Source organism: Nycticebus coucang, chromosome 12 (genome assembly GCF_027406575.1).
Source record: "Nycticebus coucang isolate mNycCou1 chromosome 12, mNycCou1.pri, whole genome shotgun sequence".
Taxonomy (NCBI): Eukaryota; Metazoa; Chordata; class Mammalia; order Primates; family Lorisidae; genus Nycticebus; species Nycticebus coucang.
The window spans coordinates 65,183,688-65,202,808 of NC_069791.1; the positions used below are offsets into that span (position 1 = coordinate 65,183,688).

General features: G+C 37.0%; 1 protein-coding gene and 1 pseudogene across 1 annotated transcript in view; one reads left to right on the forward strand and one right to left on the reverse strand.

The window, feature by feature from the left end:
- The window catches only part of SDK1 (sidekick cell adhesion molecule 1), a 1,108,031-nt gene that overhangs the window by 643,319 nt on the left and 445,591 nt on the right, over nt 1-19,121 (forward strand). The window lies entirely within an intron of this gene.
- LOC128562123 (ribosome biogenesis protein BRX1 homolog) lies at nt 3,673-4,693 on the reverse strand (annotated as a pseudogene).

The following is a 19,121-nucleotide window of genomic DNA, read 5'->3' on the forward strand; positions in this document are numbered from 1 at the left end:
TAAAACGTTTTGAGATACACAAAAATCAAGAAAGAAACTGCGTGCACAGATGGAAACAAATGAAGCCCTTCAAACTACAATGAAGTTTAGCAAATTGAAACTAACTTGTACAGGTGAATGAGAAGGGATGCTAGTGACTGTGTTTCTTGGAAGTGAAATAATGGACCATAACACATTCTTCCACAGTGACCCACATATAGTATTGATTTCATAGGTGATGGAGGGCTGAAAGACCAGAAAGGAGTTAACCCACAGCAGAAAACACAGGTAACAGCTACCATCTTTAGAATTGGGAGACAGTAGGGAAGAAGCTGCCACTATGGCAGCCCCGCAGCTGGGAAAACAGCCCCTCGAAGCTGGGCTCTGATGTCTGAGGAGGTGGCACCACCGGGCAACTTCTGGGTTCTGGAGGCCTCAAGGCATACAGTATCCTGAGAGTGTGGAAGCAGATGGGGTCTGCAGAGCAGCTCCTAGGAGTGCTGCTGGCAGGACACTCTGGTACTGCAGCAGGGACAATGGGAAAGAATCCCCTCTCCCTTTCTCCTGCCCTCTATTCTCTCTATGGCCACTCGCTGGTAGGTTCTAACAAGGAACCAGCTTGCAAAGGAGTCTATGAGACTGCGGAAATCAACGTATGGAAGGGTGGATGTGGGGCTGAGACGTTAGACATGAAGGGCCCACACAGAGACGACTACTAGATCAAATGCTTAAAAAATGTGAAAGCAATTGTCTTCTGGGAGTGGGACTTGGGGCTAAGAAGGGTGGGCCAGGGGACTGCTGAGTTTTTGGAGAAAAGTTAAATCATATGGAAATTAGCTTGACAGTACTCAAAGGACCTTTGACTCTGCAACAACCCTGCTTGATTTGAATCACAGCTCTGCCACTTGCTTGCTGTGTCACCTTGAGCAAGTCATTTAACCTCTTTGTGTCTCAGTTTCCTCATCTATAAAATGGGTGTAAAGACAGTGCCTAAATGCTAAGATATTATGACCATTCTTTACTATTTGTAAAACCCTTAGAACAGTGTTTGGCATGTAGTAAATATTATATAAGTGCCGGTTAAACAACAATGGCTTTAAGGACTGAGATGGCAGACAAAATCTGAATTTAAGTGAGCAGGAATTTAGTGTTACTAGATCACTTTACCTAGTGGAACTATAGCCAGCAAGTAGGAGTTGCAAAAGCAGATTTAAAAAGCCGTTCCTTGGGAACTGTTTTGAATTTACATCTGGGGCTCCAGATTTTACAAGGGAACTGAGGCAGAAACAATGTCATATAGACCAGGTCATTGTGGTGTGGGTGTGAGGAAAGACTGATTTTGAGGCAGTTTGTTATTCTAAAGCTTCCCCAGGGCATTGATCATAAGCCCAAAATAGCACCATGCTCCAGATCCTTCTATGCAGAGGCATGAGTGCTAGAGGGAATGCTGCCTGCCTTTATTCCTTCAGTACCCAGTCAAGGTTGAGTGGGATGGCACTTGTTACTCCACTGAGGGATAGAAAGATTGGGGGAAGGTGGGGGCTCATAACAGGTGCCCACTCAGCTTCAGGAACCCTCTAATTCCCTATCTCTGAAAAGGGAATCTATTTGTGAAACAGACTTTAATCAAGGGGGATCAGTCCAGGGAGTACTTTAGGGGTGCCATTTGTTTCTGGGTTCCTTGGCCAGATACAGAATAGAGCTGTTAGATACCTGGCATTGCTTTGAAACTTGCATGGCCCCTAAGGTAGGCCTCTAGAACAACGTGGCTCCACACCATGCTGGGTCCCTCCACCATGGCCCACAGTGACCAGGTCCTGACCTGCAGCTGCCTGCAAAGCTGCACGTCCTATACACTTCACCACACACCCAGCTGCATGTGCCCATGCCTTCCCTCCTCTCCCTTGCTTTCCTCTTCCCTTTCTTCTTCAGTCATTTCTAGTGAGCATTGGAGAACTAATTTTATCATTTTCCTTACTAAGTCATAAGTTCTTGGAGGGAGGGACTGTGTCTTATACAGCTTTATATTCACAGATGCCTAGCAAACAATTGACCTGTGTAAATTGATCAATAAGTAAATTTCACAAATAAGGCCTTTATGCTGTTAGTCTCTTCTCTACTGCCCAACCTGAATATTTCTTTCTTCTGTTTCTCCCCTCATCTGTCCATTTATTCATTCATCCTCCCCTCCTATCCACTCACCCAACCATCATTCCTTTTATGAGCTTGTTGACTTAACTTCAGAGCCACTAATGACTTCTACTTTGATTCCGATTCCCAGTAACAACCTCTTCTAGCACAGAAAGCTTAAGGAATATATTTAATTGTGCTTTGGAACAGTGAAATGGTAGCATGTAATAACTCCAGCCTTTTGTGTAAGTAAAAGGAAAAGATTCATTTCACAATAATACTGAGAAATGTGTGGGAGATAATGGGGAAAATGGTCAAAGGATTCTAGAATCCTTGAAATGGGGTGATGACAAAATAAGTACCATAATGATGTGCTGTTATGAATGAGATCTACCCAAAAGTTATATTTTTATGTAAGACTTATAATGTCAATGTTTTGATCTGTTATATATTTAAAAAGTTATATTTTTGTAAGACTTATAATTTCAATGTTTTGATCTGTTTCTACAAAAGACAACACATTTCTAAATTTGAAGGCAACTCTCCAATATTAAAAGATCCTGTAAATGATTCATTTAACTTATTTTAAATCTTCTTTTCTTCTTTGAAAAGACATCATCACTATTAATAGAGCAATCAGCTGCATATAAGATGTATTCCTCATAGAAAAGCTATGTATTTGAAGGTCTTTATGCTCTAAAAAGAAAGACTGCCCAGCAATTGATGTGACAAATACTGAATATTTCAGTGCACAATGGTGGTTGCTTTCAGTTTATGAAAGGTTTCCTTGTGCCTTAGATAGTCTTCAGGGTTCTTTCTTAGTGCAAACTTTTAAGTAAACCATTGAGTCTCTGCCCTTTGCAGCTTTTGCATCCTTCTTGTGTGGATGCTATAGCTATTGTTAGCAACTAAACAATCTTGTTTTTTCTTTAGATTTGGAGAGCTATAAACTGTATCTTTTTAAACCTTGTATTCCTCTGCCACTTACTGAGCTATTGGAAGTGAGATTTAAAGCATAAATGAGGTGTCAGCATTCAGAAAACTGGATTCTTTAATAGCTGTGTAGTGTGGTTATTCTAGGATCACAGAGAGTGGGCTTAAGTGAGGGTGGGGAACTGCATTTTTACACAATTGAAATCACCTTGGAAAATGTAGCCACATCTACATAAGCTGTAGGACTTCTTCATGTCAGAGCAGGTGCTCCCAGTCCTGCTCCCTGAGGAATATGAGCACCCACTGCTGAAGCCCTCTTGCTCTGAGGATGCCCCAACTCCCATATACTAATAGTTGGTTGCCCCATGTATGAGAACAGAGTCCTTGCACTGTACCATGTGCCAAATTTGTTAATTTTCAAGAAGCATGTTATCTGGAGTTTTTGTGTTTGTTTGTTTTGTTTTATTTTTATAGTTCTGGTGATATTTTATCTAGAAAAAGGTAATCATTGATTTTAAGGTACAATTTTTTCTTTCTTTTGAATGTCACGCTAATTACACATAAGATAGTAACAGCTACACATTGAATACAACATAAAGTAACTGAAAAATGAATTAGTTATCCATTGATTCATTTTGCTTTCCCACTCCTCTGTTTCATTTTTCTTTGCCTTTTGTAAATCCTTTACTTTTTTGCTTTTAAATTGACTTTTGGCTTTTGTTTTACCTACTGTATTCCTGTCAGTTTCTCTTTAGCTGGTATGACAGAATGTCTGTGGTGGGGTCATGTGGAAGAAAAATCTTTGGCTCTTTCTCGGTTTCTGTACATCTTTCACTTGCTGTTTCGCTTTGTATTTTGCAGCTGTGATGGATCTTATGGCATATGCATGTGTGTTTGGTGACTGGTAGTGAGGATTTTCATATAAAGTTGGTCCTCCAAAACTTCCCTGGAAAATCTTTATGAGATTTAATATAAAACGAAGTTTTATTTCTACAAAATCAGCATCTTCTTCCATGATGTGAAAGTATTGACACCATATTCTATTATTCAAAATAGTGAAAGGAAAGACATACTCTGCAAATGGTAGGCTTTGGGGATGATACTGTGGTGTAGTAAAGATTTGAACTGAGTTCTTTTAACAAAGCATAACATGGTAATTCATCAAAAGCGAGGTCAAAAAACAAAAGGAGCCAAGCACTTTTCAAAAATTTCTAGTCATCTTTAGTTTAGCTAGGGTATGAATATTTTGAACAAGGAATTTAGCAGATGCTCCATAAGGTAAATATGAAAGCCACATATAGTGATACTGTTTTTTTCTTAGCTTCATAATAGATGCATTTATTACAGTTTTTCATTTTACAGACCTCACAAATAATTTATCTTTTATGATGCATTTTAGTATCTGCTTTAGAATAAGGCATCAACATTTTCAAGTCCTGCATTAAATGTCTTGTTCTGAAATTTATTCCTGTGGAAGAAAATATGAAAATCTCCTCCTTACTTTTTTACCTGCCCTTGAAAATAGGGCCTGGGGTAAGGTTTCTCTCTTCTTTCTTCACTTCTTCTATGCTGCTTAGCTGGTGGACAGGCATTGTTTTCATGTCTTTTTGGCTTCTTTGCCTCTAATCTACTTTCTCTTGGTTGCTGCCATGAAACGTCATTTTTATAAAATTTCTCTAACATGCTCCTTGGATTAATTTTACATTTTATGATTGTACTTCCTTCAAAAATGTATTGTGAAATATTTCAAATATACAAAATAAGCATAAAGAGGAATGTAATGAATGACTACATACCCAGCTTGCAGCTTGAAGGCATAAAACATTACCAGACTGATTGAAGTCCTTATCTACCTCTCCCATCCCTCAAGACATAGACATTGACGTGAATTTGATGTTTAACTTTCCCATGTTGCTGCTACTTAATTTTTATTTTATAACATTTTAAAAAGATTAAGAAAAATGAAGGCATATGTATCAAGGAAATAGCTTTGGGACATGCAATTGTTTGAATGTCTGTCTCTTTTAAAACTCACGTTGAATCTTAATCCCCACCATGGCACTATTAAAGGTGTGGCCTTCAAGAAGTGATTGTGTTCTGAGGGTTTTGTCCATTAATGGATTAATAGATTAATGGGATAACGTGGAAGTGGAACTAGTAGCTTTGTAAGAAGAAGAACAGATAGATTCTTGAGCTAGCATACTCAGCCTCCACACCATGTGATGCCCTGGGCCCCCTCAGGACTTCAGAGAGTCCCCACCTCCCCACCAGCAAGCAGGTTCTCACCAGATGTACCCTCTTGATCTTGGACTTCTTAGACTCCAGAACTATAAGAAATAAATTTCATTCCTTATCAATTATCCAGTTTCAGAAACAGAAAATAGGCTGAGACGGAAAATAGCTTCTATATTCTGTATTTCAGAGCCTAGGTATCATCCCCTTTCCTCTATTTGATTGGCTCTGAAGATGCCTATTTTAGGTCTCTGTCTCATGCCCTACATAAATTCTTAGATGCTAAACTTGTCGTTTAGGAAAAGATTAATGGACTTATTATAAAAATAATGACAGCTATTGTTATTGTTGTTGCTATTAATTACACTATTAAGTACAAACTCTATGCCAAGCATTCAGCTAGAAATTTTGCAGATGTTACCTCCATTACTTCTTATAGAAATCCTATAAGGTATCAGTATCATTATTCCTTTTCTCAGATGGAATGACAGAACCTTAGCCAGGGCAAGTAGTTTGTCGAAGGTTAATGCCACAACTAAGCAACTTCAAAATCTTTTAACCACACCAAAATGTTCTGGTATGCTAAGTGACTTTTTCTTGGTATGGACTCAAATATCTATATCCTTCATTATACTCAGGACAAAGTGCCATGGCTGTGATTTTTTTTTTCCTTTATATGTATGTTGAATAGGATGTCATATAAATTAATTTCACCAGGCATGCCAGGTCAAACAAGGCTCAGCTCTCAGTAGACCCTGGCACCTCCTGTAGTACTACTAGAAAGGGCCAGTCAAGCCTTAAAAATCATTTTTCAAGTTTATTACAAAGGGGGAAACAAAGGGACAGAAACAAATATAATGTCTCCAGAACCCCTTCAGATATGGAACCTGAGAGAAATCTTAATCATTTTAAAGAACAAAAGGGGAAGGATTGGCTGCCCTCATGGAAATTTCTCTTCTTTTTCTCACTGTACCTGGTTGTTAGATGTCTGTCTTCTACCTGGCATTCTCATTCTTTTATTTATATGAAAAGTTAAATCACATTAAATTGAAAAATGACACTGATAAATTATAACCTATCATGATAGATTGAGAACTGAGACCTAACTTAAAATGTGCCCTTTCTAAGGCATCATCTCTATAAAGTATTTGGTGTTCTCACTGTATTATATAGTTATACAATAAAGTCACAAAAATGGGTTTGTACCCATTTGTATTCTTCCTTGAGTCAAGTAGTAAAATTTGTGAAATTGACTGATTACACTCAGAATAATATCAGTGAGGGCAATAAATCTAAACTTTAGCTCTCATAAAATGTGCTTCTGGGAACGTAATGATTCATGATAGATGCATTCACAGACATCACAAGAGTACTAAGAAATATATTCATAACCTTTGGCTTTAAAAATCATATACTTTCTTGAGCTCAATCAGCCTACTCTGAAGTTCAACAATTTTGTGCAGTCTTTCTCTTTCTTTGGATGTCTTAATTTGCTTAGCGGCATAAGATGTCTTGGAGAGGAAGAAAGAATGATTAAAGTGATAGAAGACAGTTTTATAAAATGAAAGGGAGAATTGAGGTTATGTAGGTTAACGAAAGGAAGACTAATGTGATGGGGTCTTTAAGTATAAATAAATAGGATGCTAAACAGTTTATAGTCAGTGCCCACAGATGACCAGATAAAATGAGAGGCTTAAATAGATATAGAGAGGTTTCTTTGTAAAAAAGAAATTCTTAATTGAGAAAGTAAAAGAACCTAACAATGAGTCTCAGAGCAAGGCTTTGAAGCTGTTTTTCTGTTTTCCTGTTGGCTATTGCCTTACTTTGCAGGAAGGTGAGTTCCTTAAGGATGAAGGCTGTACCTATGTACTTCCTGCCTATCATGATGCCGGTTTCATTCATCTTTGACTCCTCTCTCTCGCATATCCTACACCCAATCTGAGAACACTCCTATATAGAGCTCTACCTTCAATAAATAGCCAGGTGCAATAACTTCTTGCTGTTTTCTTCATGGCTATCTTGGATCAAGCCAACATCTCCTGGCACCTGGATTACTTTGTGCATTCTGAGTTTGATAACAAAAATAGTTTTCATTATTTTTGTCTTCTTTGTTGTGATTATTAATAATGCTGAGCATTTTTCAAATGGGTAGTGTTCATTTTTAATTTTTAAATGTATTTTCTGTTTTACACATTTTTGCCAAATTGCCTTTTAATTTTTTTGTTTTTAAAAGAAATTTAAGTTATAAATGCTATGTAGTCAAGTTTGTTAATGTCTTCATTATTAATACATAGTTTTCACATGTAGAAAGTAAGTTCACATTTAGTAATTATGTATATACTTACCTAAATTTTATTTTTGTGTTATAGGGTTTAATTCTTACAATTTAATTTCTATAACATATATTCACACACATTATAATATTAAATATACATATATGTGCATCTTTTAAAATTCATCTTTTCTACTTTTGCTTTCTGTTTCCTTTACTTTTCCTTTTTCTCTCTTTTCCTCTGACATACATGTATAAACAATCTAGTAGGTATCTTTTCTTAATTTTTTTTGTATAGCCATGTTGTCCACTATAGACATGGGCACACACATATACACACACACACACAGTTTTTATTGCCAGTGTTTTAAAGATTTGGATCATATTTTATATGCCTTACTGTATCTTTTTGTACTCAACAATACCTACAAAATTTACTTCATCCCATTTATGTAACTCTAGTGCATCCTTTTATGTGGTTATTTAATAGTCTATGCTTAGTATATCATAAATTACAGTCCAATTAAGAAATTGATTCTTAATTTCTTTTCCATTGGAAAATTCCATTCAAATTTTATATTACTATATGGCATGAGGTAAGGATCTATTTTTTAATGATTAGCCAATGTTTTTGAAGTATCTATTTCTGTCCTATTGATTTATAGTTCTTCCTTTATTATATACTAATCATACATATCTATCATCGTCTGTATAGGGTCTTTCTATTCTGTACAGATGTCAACTTTTTGTGGTTGACTTTGTTCAATATTATTTCGTTTTTTTAATAGTGAAAAGTTATATATTTAGAATTAGCCAGCTAGACTTGGTTTTGTTGGTGACATCTAAAGCATCATAATCAGGAGCCATTGGAACATATGCCCTCTTCTCACCATCAGGCCTGATGGAGGTATTGACCTTGGCCACATAAATGTCACAGAGCTTCTTCATGGCAGACTCAGTGGTTAGGTGGGACTTGATGATGGCATAGTGGTCAAGCTTCTCTCTACTGGGGGGGAGGGGTGCTCTTCTGAGGATATTTGGGCTGCCTCCGGGGCTGCAGTGTCTTTGACCTCCAGCAGATCTGATGTACAAATCCTTTATTTGTGACTATCTTTTTTCTTCAGTTTTAGGAGGGGCAGGAGCTTTTAGTATCATCTTGGGAAAAGCTGTTCAATATTATTTTAAATCACTTGTTATGTTGAAATAATTTTAGTCTTGTAAGAGTTGTAAGAGAGTTCTGATATTTTGTTCACCCAAATTTCCTTAATGTTAACATTTTACATGACCATAGCACATTTATCAAAACTAAGAAATTTGCATTGGCATAATGCTTTCAACTAAACTAGAAACTTTATTATGATTTTTCCAATTTTTCTTTCAATGCTTGTACTGTTCCAGGATCCACTCCATGACTCTTCACTCTTCATTAGATACCTCTAATCTGATGGTTACTTAATCTTCCCTTGTTTTTCATGACCTTGACACTCTTGAAGACTACTGCTCAGTTATTTTTAAAAACACCCCTCAATTTGTCTGATGTTTTCTCGTAACTAGGCTGGAGTTATGGATTTGAGGGAACAATTTCATAGGAACAGCAGACTTCTCATCATATCAGGGGCACATGATGTCAACATGACTTATTACTGGTGGTGTTAATGTGATCAGTTGGTAAGGTGGTGACAACCTGCTTTCTCCATTGTAAAGTTACTATTGGTCCCTATAGTATGTGCTCTATTAGCAGTGAATCATTTATCCCAGCCTGGGGGAGGGTAATTAAGAAATTTGGGCTCACTGGTTGCTCGGTGGTTAGGGTGCTGGCCACGTACACTGGGGCTGGTGGATTTGAACCCAGCAAGGCAGCTAAACAACCATGACAACTACAACAAAAAAATAGCTGGGTGTCTTGGCAGGTGCCTGTAGTCCCAGCTACTTGAGAGACTGAGGCAAAAGAATCGCTTAAGCCCAAGAGTTTGAGGTTGCTTAAGCTGTGATGCCAGGGCACTCTACCCAGAGTGGCATAGTGAGACTCTGTCTCAAGAAAAAAAAGAAAGAAATTTGCATTGGTATAATAATACTCTCCACTCACTAGTGGGAGAAGGATCAAAAAGTTTATGGATATACATTAAAACCACCACAAAATTAATATCTTATGTAGATACTTTGAAGTTATGCAAATACCAGTTTCTTTCTAGATTTCACCATTCATCAGTGGATCTTTCCTGCAGTAACAAATTCTGTGGAATTCTAATGGTCATTTTTCTATTTCCCTCATTTATCCACATTTACTAATTCAAATTCTTCTACATGGAAGATTTGTCTCTTCTCCACTAGTTATTTATTATTCAATCTTTATTTATAATAGTATGAATTTATGGATTTAATACCATTTGATAACCAGCAGGATAAGTTCTTCAAGTTTACTCTCCTTTTAAAAATAATTTGGGGGCTTTTTATTACTTTCCTGATTTTTCTTATAAACATCCAAATATTATTTTCCATTTTCAGAAAATTCAATTGGTGTGTACTTTAGAATTTTTTTTAAATCACACACCTAAATGTGGGAAGAAATAATATTTTTATTATCCAATAATTCTCCTATCTAAAAGTATGGCACACCCTTTCATTTTCCCAGTTAGTTACTTGAGATTCCTGCTTTTGCCATATTAAAGGAACATGAATGTGTTAAACACTTTTTATTCTGAACGTGGCCCATCACTTCTGTCTACCCTTGCCTGAATTTTACATGTTCTTCAACATGGTAAACTTGGAAATATGTGCTTTTGGTATGTACTTCTAAATTTATTGACTAAATTACTATAACATGAAAACTTCATTCTTTTTTTTTCTGATTTATTCTACATGTTTCTTTATTCATTTTTTAGGTGAAGTTTTGACTTTGTGTCTTCATGAAATGAAAAATATACCTTTCCCAGAACTATACCCATTTTGGTTACTATATAGGATTTGTTATTAATATAACCTTCAAGTATACATAACAAGAATGAATTTCTTTTTGGGTTTTTTGTTTTTGTTTTGTTTTGTTGTTATTGTTGTTGTTAGATTACTCCAACAGAGGCATGAGTTTGTCTCCCAATCCCCTAACTTTCCATTGCACAGGCTTCTGTGTGGTGGGCTCTCTACTCTCTGCTTTCTATCCTGGAACACTGTATGAGAAAGCTTCTAGCCTGTGCATCTAATCTTATCAGGGAATATAGCAATTCCATTTTCTTATTTTTTGAAAAATTCTTTGTTCTATCTAGAACAACCTAGAAACAATTCTTTGTTTCTTAGCCAGCTTGGTACTCAAGTATTGGCATATTCAAATACATATCTTTATTCCCGTTGTTCAACTATGAAAATTTCTAGTTGTATTGATATGCTCTCAGCCACACTGTAGCTATCTTTTCTTTTTTAAGCTAAGTACTATTTTCCTTGCCATTACATACCAAATGATTCATAAACTACAGTGGTATCCAAGGGTTTTCATCTGAATTACTCCAACATATACACACACCTTATCCTTGAATTAAAAGGACAAAGTACCCTGTACCCTCTGAGATGTCTTCTTGGCCTGTGGAAGCTGTGGTGTGTTGGGAGCCCAGGTATCTCAGCTGGCTATTCAGTTTGTTCTTGACCTGGCAGACTTGTCACAATTCTTGCCTTTGGTTAAGCTAACTCCTTTTACCTTTCTTTTTATATTTACTCCTTTTCTCCTTCTACCCTAAAAGAAATGTGCCATACTCGGATATTTATCCAGTGAAAAATAGTTTTTAGCAAATTCCTTTTATTTTCATAATACATTCCAATGCACAGTTAAAATAGACTATGCTGATAGTTTTTGAGCAAAGGAAGATATAGATGCAAATGATCAAGTAAGACACATTATTATTTCTTTTATGAGACATTATTATATGATTAGATATTTCATATAACTAGGTTTTTTAAAAAAGCTAAAAGTGAGGCGGTGCCTGTGGCTTAAAGGGATAGGGTGCCAGTCCCATATGCTGGAGGTGGTGGGTTCAAACCCAGCCTCGGCCAAAAACCACAAAAAAAAAAAAAAAGAAAGCTGAAAGTGATATTTTATCAACCTAACCTTCTTTCCCTCCTTGTAGTAACTTTAATGAAAACTTTCTGATGTCTCTACTTTTCTATGGAGCATAGTACATATAATTTATTCTTTTCAAAGTCATTGCAAGGTTATAATTAAAGGCATAAATTCTTGTTTCATGACTTGTTAAGCCTACTGAATGTTTAATTCGTTTTTTAAAATCCGTTAACTGTCCTCAACTGTACATTTTGAGTTCTTATGGCTACATTTATATAATTTATTTATTTCCATTGTAGATTGCCCATGTGCTCTCTCTATCATCTCCCTCCTCAGGACCATCAAGTTTGACTAGAACAGGAAGTGGATGGTAGATTCTCATTGGTAAGGACTCCTAAGCAAGGTCTAGCAGGTTTCAGATGGCATGGTTGCTCCCCACACATAATTCTCCACCTCTTTGTTTCTCTCTACTCTTACATCCTGGGCCTCTTTGACATCCTGTAACATACTGAGCCTGTCCCATTTCAGGGCCTTTGCACTTACAAGTACTGGGATCCTCCAAACTCCATCATAATATGGTTCACACTATTTGTTATTTTGTTATTCATTTGTCGAACTCCAATATTTGTCTTTCCCTGAAAATACCATTCAGAACTCTGTTGACTAGCTGGTGTGTAAGATAAAACAGCTTATTGGTTTAATTTTTTAAGTTGTTCTGTCCTCATGGAATGATTTGGGGGTGTTCTTTTTTCTTTTCTCTAGCAGAGTAGGTTTTCTTTAGTGTTTATTTTAAAATAATGATACACTCACAGATAGTTACAAAAGTTTTTCAGAGCATGCCCAGGTACCCTTCACTCAAAGGTTACATTTTACGTGTAGTGCTATATCAAAACCAGGAGATTGACACTGATACAATGTGTAGATTGTATAATAACTGCTGCTGCAGTCAATACAACTGTCCTGTCACCACATTTACCTTGTGCTATCCTGTTGTACCTGCCTCCCTTTCCTGCAGCGTCCCAACCTGCCAACCACTAATCTGTTTTTCATCTCTACAATTTGTCACTTTGAGAATGTTATATAATTAGAATACATTACGTGACCTTTTGAGTTTGGCTGTTTTTCACTCAACCTGATCCCTTTGAGATCCATCCAAGTTGCATGTATCAACTGCTGGTTCCTTTTTATTATACAGTGTTCTGTATTATGTATTATGGAGGTAGCACAGCTTAACTCTTTACCTATTGAGGAACATTTATTTCCCCCTGCCAGGTTTTTATTAGTACAAATAAAGCTGTTGTGAACATTTCCATACAGGGTTTTGTATAGACGCAAATTTTACTTCTCTATGATAAAAGTCCAGGAGTAAAACTGCTGGGTAGAATGGTAACTGTATGTTTAGCTTCTATAAAAACTGCCAAACTGTTTTCCATAGTGGATGTACCCTTTTCATTCCCTCCAGCAATGTGGGAGAGATTCGGTTTCCCTGCATTACTATTTTTTATTTTAGCTGTTTTAATAGGTGTATTCATTTAATGAATACTCATTCAGGGTCTTAATTTGCATTTCCCTAATGGCTTGTGATGTCAAACATCTTTTTATGTGCTTATTTGCCATCGAAATATTCTCGGTGGTAAAATGCTTCTTCTTGTTCTTTGTCCATTTTCTAATTTGATATTTTTACTATTGACTTTTAAGTGTTTTTTATGTATTCTAAATATGTATCCTTTATCAGATTTGTATTTTACAGATATTTCCTTCTAGTCTATAACTTGTCTTTTCCTCTTAATTGGATGTTTCTCAGAATAAGAATATTGAATTTTAATGAAGCCAATTTACCAATTGTTTTCATTTGTGAATAGTGGTTTTGGTTTCATATCTAAGAACTACAAAATACGCCATAGGTCCTAAAAATTTTCTCCCATATTTTCTTCTAAAAATTTTTCAGTTAAATTTTACATATAAATCTATGATCTATCATGATATCCATTTATATATCTACATAAGATATATAGGGGTTGTGCTGAGGTTAATTTATTTTTCCCTGTGACTCTCTAGTTAGTTTGGTACTGTTTGTTGAAAAGGCTCTCCTTCCATTGACTAGCTTTTGCAGCTTTCTAAAAAATCAGTTGTCAGCACTGTTTGGGGTCTATTTCTGGACTTTCTATTTTGTCCTATGTATTGCTCCTTTGCCAATACAACCCTGTCTTGATTAGGGTAGCTATATAATAAATCTTAACATCTGGTAGACTTATTTCAAACTTGTTTTAGCTACTCTAATCCCTTTACCTTTTCAACTCAATTTTAGAATACTTTTTCCTCTATCTACAAAAAAAATCTTCCGGAGTTTTGTTTTGTTTTGTTTTGTTTTTAGCAGTTTTTAAACGGGGCTGGGTTTGAACCCACCAGCTCTGGTATATGGAGCTGGTGCCCTACTTCTTTGAGCCACAGGCACTGCCCCTTGCTGAGATTTTGATAGGAATCACATTAAACCTATTATAGACCTGTTAGAAAAAACTAGTATCTTTACTTTGTTGAGTTTTCCAATCCAAAAACTTGACGTGCCTCTCCATTTATTTAGAACTCTTATTTATTTCTTTAGTATTTAAGTAGTTTTCAGCATCCAAGTCTTATACATATTTCCTAGATTTTTACTTGAGTATTTCTGTTGAGTATGTAGATGATATTTTAAATGTTATTTTACAGGTGCCTATTTATCTTATATAGATATATAGTTGGAGGTAGAGAGATTGGGAAGATGTTGGTCAAAGGGTACAAAATTTTAATTAGAAAGAATAAGTTCAAGAGCTCTATTGTATGTCATGGTCACTATAATTAATAACAATATATTATATACTTGAAAATTACTAAAAATAGATTTAAAGTGTTCTCATCATAAAAAATATGTATGTGAAATAATATATATGCTAATTAGTTTGATTTACACATTTCATAGGGCGTATATATTTTCAAAACATGATGTTGTACACCACAAATATATACAATTCTTATTTATCACTTAAAAATAAAAATATAAATTTATGGTGTTTTGAGCTACTAGAAAAAAGAAATACAATTTTTATATGTTTATCTTGTATTCTGAAAACTTCACTTCCCTATTAGTTATGTGAATTGTTGTTGTTGCCACTGTTGTTTTATGGATTTTTTGGTATTTTCTATGTAGACTGTACCATCTGCAAATACAGTTTTATTCTCCCTTTCTGATTTGTAGGCCTTCATACTGATGCTCAAAGTTTTCCCCTTTTTGTGTGGAGCCTCTTTAGGTTGATTCCTGAGTCCTTTTGACATGACCTAGTCTTCACTTTCTCACTATGTAGTACAAGATGTCCCAGACTCATCTTGTACATTGTCTGTCCCAGACCCCTAATTAACCATTTCTCCAAAAAGGACTGATTTTTTTCTGTGGGAAATGGCATTTAGAGATCATAGCATGGGCATTGGGGATTGCAACCAGCACTTTTAACCACTGAAATAGCAGTTCCCCACTATGATACTATGGATTGATCAACCCCTTGATGCTCTCTTATCTATCAGTAAATTCCCTAGGAAGCACTTGATAATTGTTTGTCAGTTGAGTAAATCAGTGAAAGAACAAATGAATGAAACATGTCTTATACTAGTCTCTGCTTGGTGACAAAACAAAAACAACATAATCCAGTCTGTCCAAAAATAAATATTGTCAAAGCAATTCAGATCACTACTACCCTTTAAAAGAATTACAAATTAGGGCGGCGCCTGTGGCTCAGTCGGTAAGGCGCCGGCCCCATCTACCGAGGGTGGCGGGTTCAAACCGGGCCTCGGCTGAACTGCAACCAAAAAATAGCCCGGCGTTGTGGCGGGCACCTGTAGTCCCAGCTACTCTGGAGGCTGAGGCAAGAGAATCGCTTAAGCCCAGGAGTTGGAGGTTGCTGTGAGCTGTGTGATGCCATGGGACTCTACTGAGGGCCATAAAGTGAGACTCTGTCTCTACAAAAAAAAAAGAATTACAAATTAATGACAAGCCACAAAAGATCTTTTTAGATCCTCTCTTTTATTCCTCCCGGTTACCTCCTTACAGCCAGCCTGGCTTCTTCACCCTTCTCTCTTCCTTTCAGGAGCTATTCTCCTTTTTGTGTTTCTTTCAATGTGAATTTTCAAGGCTTTCCATCTCTGTATTTCTGCTCCCAACACAAATTGCATGATAAGGACTGAAAGTGAAAGACAAGGAAAGATTACAGATGTTTATAATTGAAAATCTTCCCTTTTGTTCTCATCATAAATGAATAAATGCCAGCACTCTATCAGAGGAAGCTCTGAATCAGTCTTGCCATAAATTTGAATGTGTCTGTGTGATAATGGGAAGCATGTTGTTGAATATTTTAAAGGGCCAGGCTCTGTGTGCATCACATGTACATACTTTAAACTTACTTTGTTTTACTACACATAGCAACTCTATCAGCCAGATAATATGTTTCTCTAATTTTAGGGATGAAGAAACAGAAGCTTTGAGCACTAAAATTTTTTAGGAGCTGGGCATTGTGGCAGGCACCTGTAGTCCCAGTTACTTGTGGGAGTAGCTGAGGCAAGAGAATCGTCTTGCCCAAGAACTGGAGTTTGCTGTGAGCTGTGACACTATGGCATTCTATAGAGAGCAACAAAGTAAAACCCTATCTCAAAAAAAAAAAAAAACTTTTTTTTTAGGAGTGTATTAGTATTATTTTGCTACTGTAACAAATTACCATAAACTTAGTGACTTAAAATAACACAGTTCTGGAGGAACTGAAACAGAAATTCAAAATAGGCTTTACTGAGCTAAAATCCAGGTGTCAGCAGAGCCAAGTTCCTCTGAAGCTTCTGGAAAGAATCCATTTCCTGTTATTTCCCGACTTCTAGGGGCCATCTGTATTTCCTGGCTTGTAGCCCCTTCCTTCATCTTCAAAGCCAGCATAACATCTTCAGGTCCTCTGGTCCTCTGGCTCTGACTCTTCTTACTCCTTATTTCACTTTTAGGAGCTTTGTGATTAAATGAGCCCACCCACGTAAGGGAGGTAATCTCCCTATCCTAAGATTTTTAACTTTATCATATATCTACAAAGTCCCTTTGCCATTGAGGCAACATACTTGTAGGTTCCAGGGATTAGGACATGGATGTCTTTGGGAGCCACTATTCTTCCCACAAAAAGAAGGTTCATGTGGCCTAAATAGGTGGCTAAGAGTTGGGTCCCAGAAGCTATGATGTTCACCTTTCTCTGCCTTCTCCACTTAGCAAAAGGTGTTGTCCTTCAGGGAATCTCAAAAGTCATTACCTTTATATAACTCTGGTGAAGGGTTGGCTGTGGGCTTTTATTCTGTTCTAATCTTAATGCCTGGTTCATTTTAATCATTTTGGGCCAGGATGCCTGGTTAAATACTGATTGTGGCAAACCTAAAATGCCTGTTGAAAAATGTGGCTAAGGACTAAGAACAAATACATCATAACTTAACAAACACCATTGCAGTTCTCCGAGAAGATAAATGGAGGCAATTACATTTTATGTTACTGTGTTATGTTTGTCATGGAAATGAACTGCATGATTGTTAACAATGGCAAGTAGTAGACACAATTGGGAAAAGTTGCTGCTACCCTTTTTTCTGTTTTTTCCCCATTTTTACCCATTTTTCCCATTTTTATTTTTGTGTGTAATGTCTAGGATTTAAGAGTGAAATTAACTGAATCTGCCTACTGCGTGTGTCTCTCATGTGTATTGTCATGGTTAATAATGTTTTCAATAGGGGTGGCACCTGTGGTTCAGTGAGTAGGGCGCCGGCCCCATATACCAAGGATGGAGGGTTCGAACCTGGCCCCAGCCAAACTGCAACAACAACATGAAAAATAGCCAAGTGTAGTGGCGGACGCCTGTAGTCCCAGTTACTCATGAGGCTGAGGCAAGAGAATCACCTAAGTTCAACAGCTGGAGGTTGCTGTGAGCTGTGACACCATGGCACTCTACCAAGGGTGACAAAGTGAGACTCTGTCTCTAAAAATATATATATAACAATTATAATAATAGTAATAATGTTTCAATATACTTAGACTTTCTTAACATGGCCCTTTTAGAATTATTTATAGCTATATTTCACCCAGGCAAATCAGAAATTGCCTTCTTATCTTCTCATGTAGACATATCCTAAATGTCCAAAACAAAGAATAAAACCTTTCCTAGGAAGGTCTGAAGTTGGTACCCCCTAAGAAAAAACATACCTACTCTCCAGAGGAAACTGTTTTCATTACTCTTCAGTGACTGGATCCAGTTCTGCTTCTTGTTAGCTGGACTGTTGGCTGTTAGCTGGCAGAGAGCATAACTTCAGGAACATTTCCAGAAAAGGTTAGTGTTCATCATTACTATGAGGAGAGCAGAGTAGGAGCTCTGTGTGAAGAAGAGTCGAAAGGGAGCATGCTCCTCCTTCTGAGGAACTACAAGAACTCCAGGGGTGGGGGAAAGGGGGGCAGCTAGAGGGTCAGTCCTTAGGGAGGTAAGTCCCAAACAACAGGTTTACAATGTCTGTCTCCCAGCTATGTCTAATGGTTAGGCTGGATTTGCTGAGAAGCTGCTTTTGAATGATGCCCAGAACAGGTGTCATTAACACAAGGTCTCCAGGATCCCAGCCTAGCCGGCATGTAGAAAGGGACAGACCTACCCTAGAAGAGATGTGCTTTCCTAAAAAATTAGTTTAGGGTCCCAGGATTTTAACTAACACCCAGCCTTGTTTATAAGTTGATTTCTACATATTGGACATTTTACCATTTCCCTGCACATGGTTGTCTAGACTTCGTCCATAACCACAGACATCGATAGTGCTAGTGGGTTTTATGGTGAAGTAGAGAGCCTAAGAGACATTCTGTTTACAAGCAATTGCCATGCTATGGAGTATTCTTCAGAAAGAAAAAGCTGTTAAAAATCTGGATTTTTCTTACAGATTTATTTTCATCCTCCTTGTGGCAGAGCGTGGTGCATGAAGATCTAGCCCTGTAGTTGGGGGAGCACTGGCTTTCCCATGGTGCATTGGGAGGACCTGTCAATGAGATCAATACTCATAGTGCTGGGTCTGCCCTGCCATCACAGGCCCTCGCATCTCTGCCAGCACAGCTTTGTCACTTAGGGATCAAAAAGAGTTTAACAGAAGAGTAGAACCCCTTAGTATTAATTATGCTCCTTAAAAGAGTGACAGACTGGAAAGGTAGAGAGCATTTATTTAGAATTAAAAGAGCAATTTGCTCTGCCCATAATTTTCTAGTGTTTCCCTTTTGTTTGCTTTTAAAGAAGAGCTCTCTCTTTCATAGCAGCTGCTTTTTATGTTTAATCCAACCATGAAGACATAAATCCTATGCAAGCAATACCACATGGAACACGAGTCAAGTGTTCTACCCACTGCCCCTTTATCTGCAGAAGGGAAGAAAGACTCCTGAGTCCCTTTTTCTGAAGAAATAAGATATAGAGAGAAAGTATTTGACTTGCCTGGTTGCATGAATTACTGGCCTCAGGCTTTCCT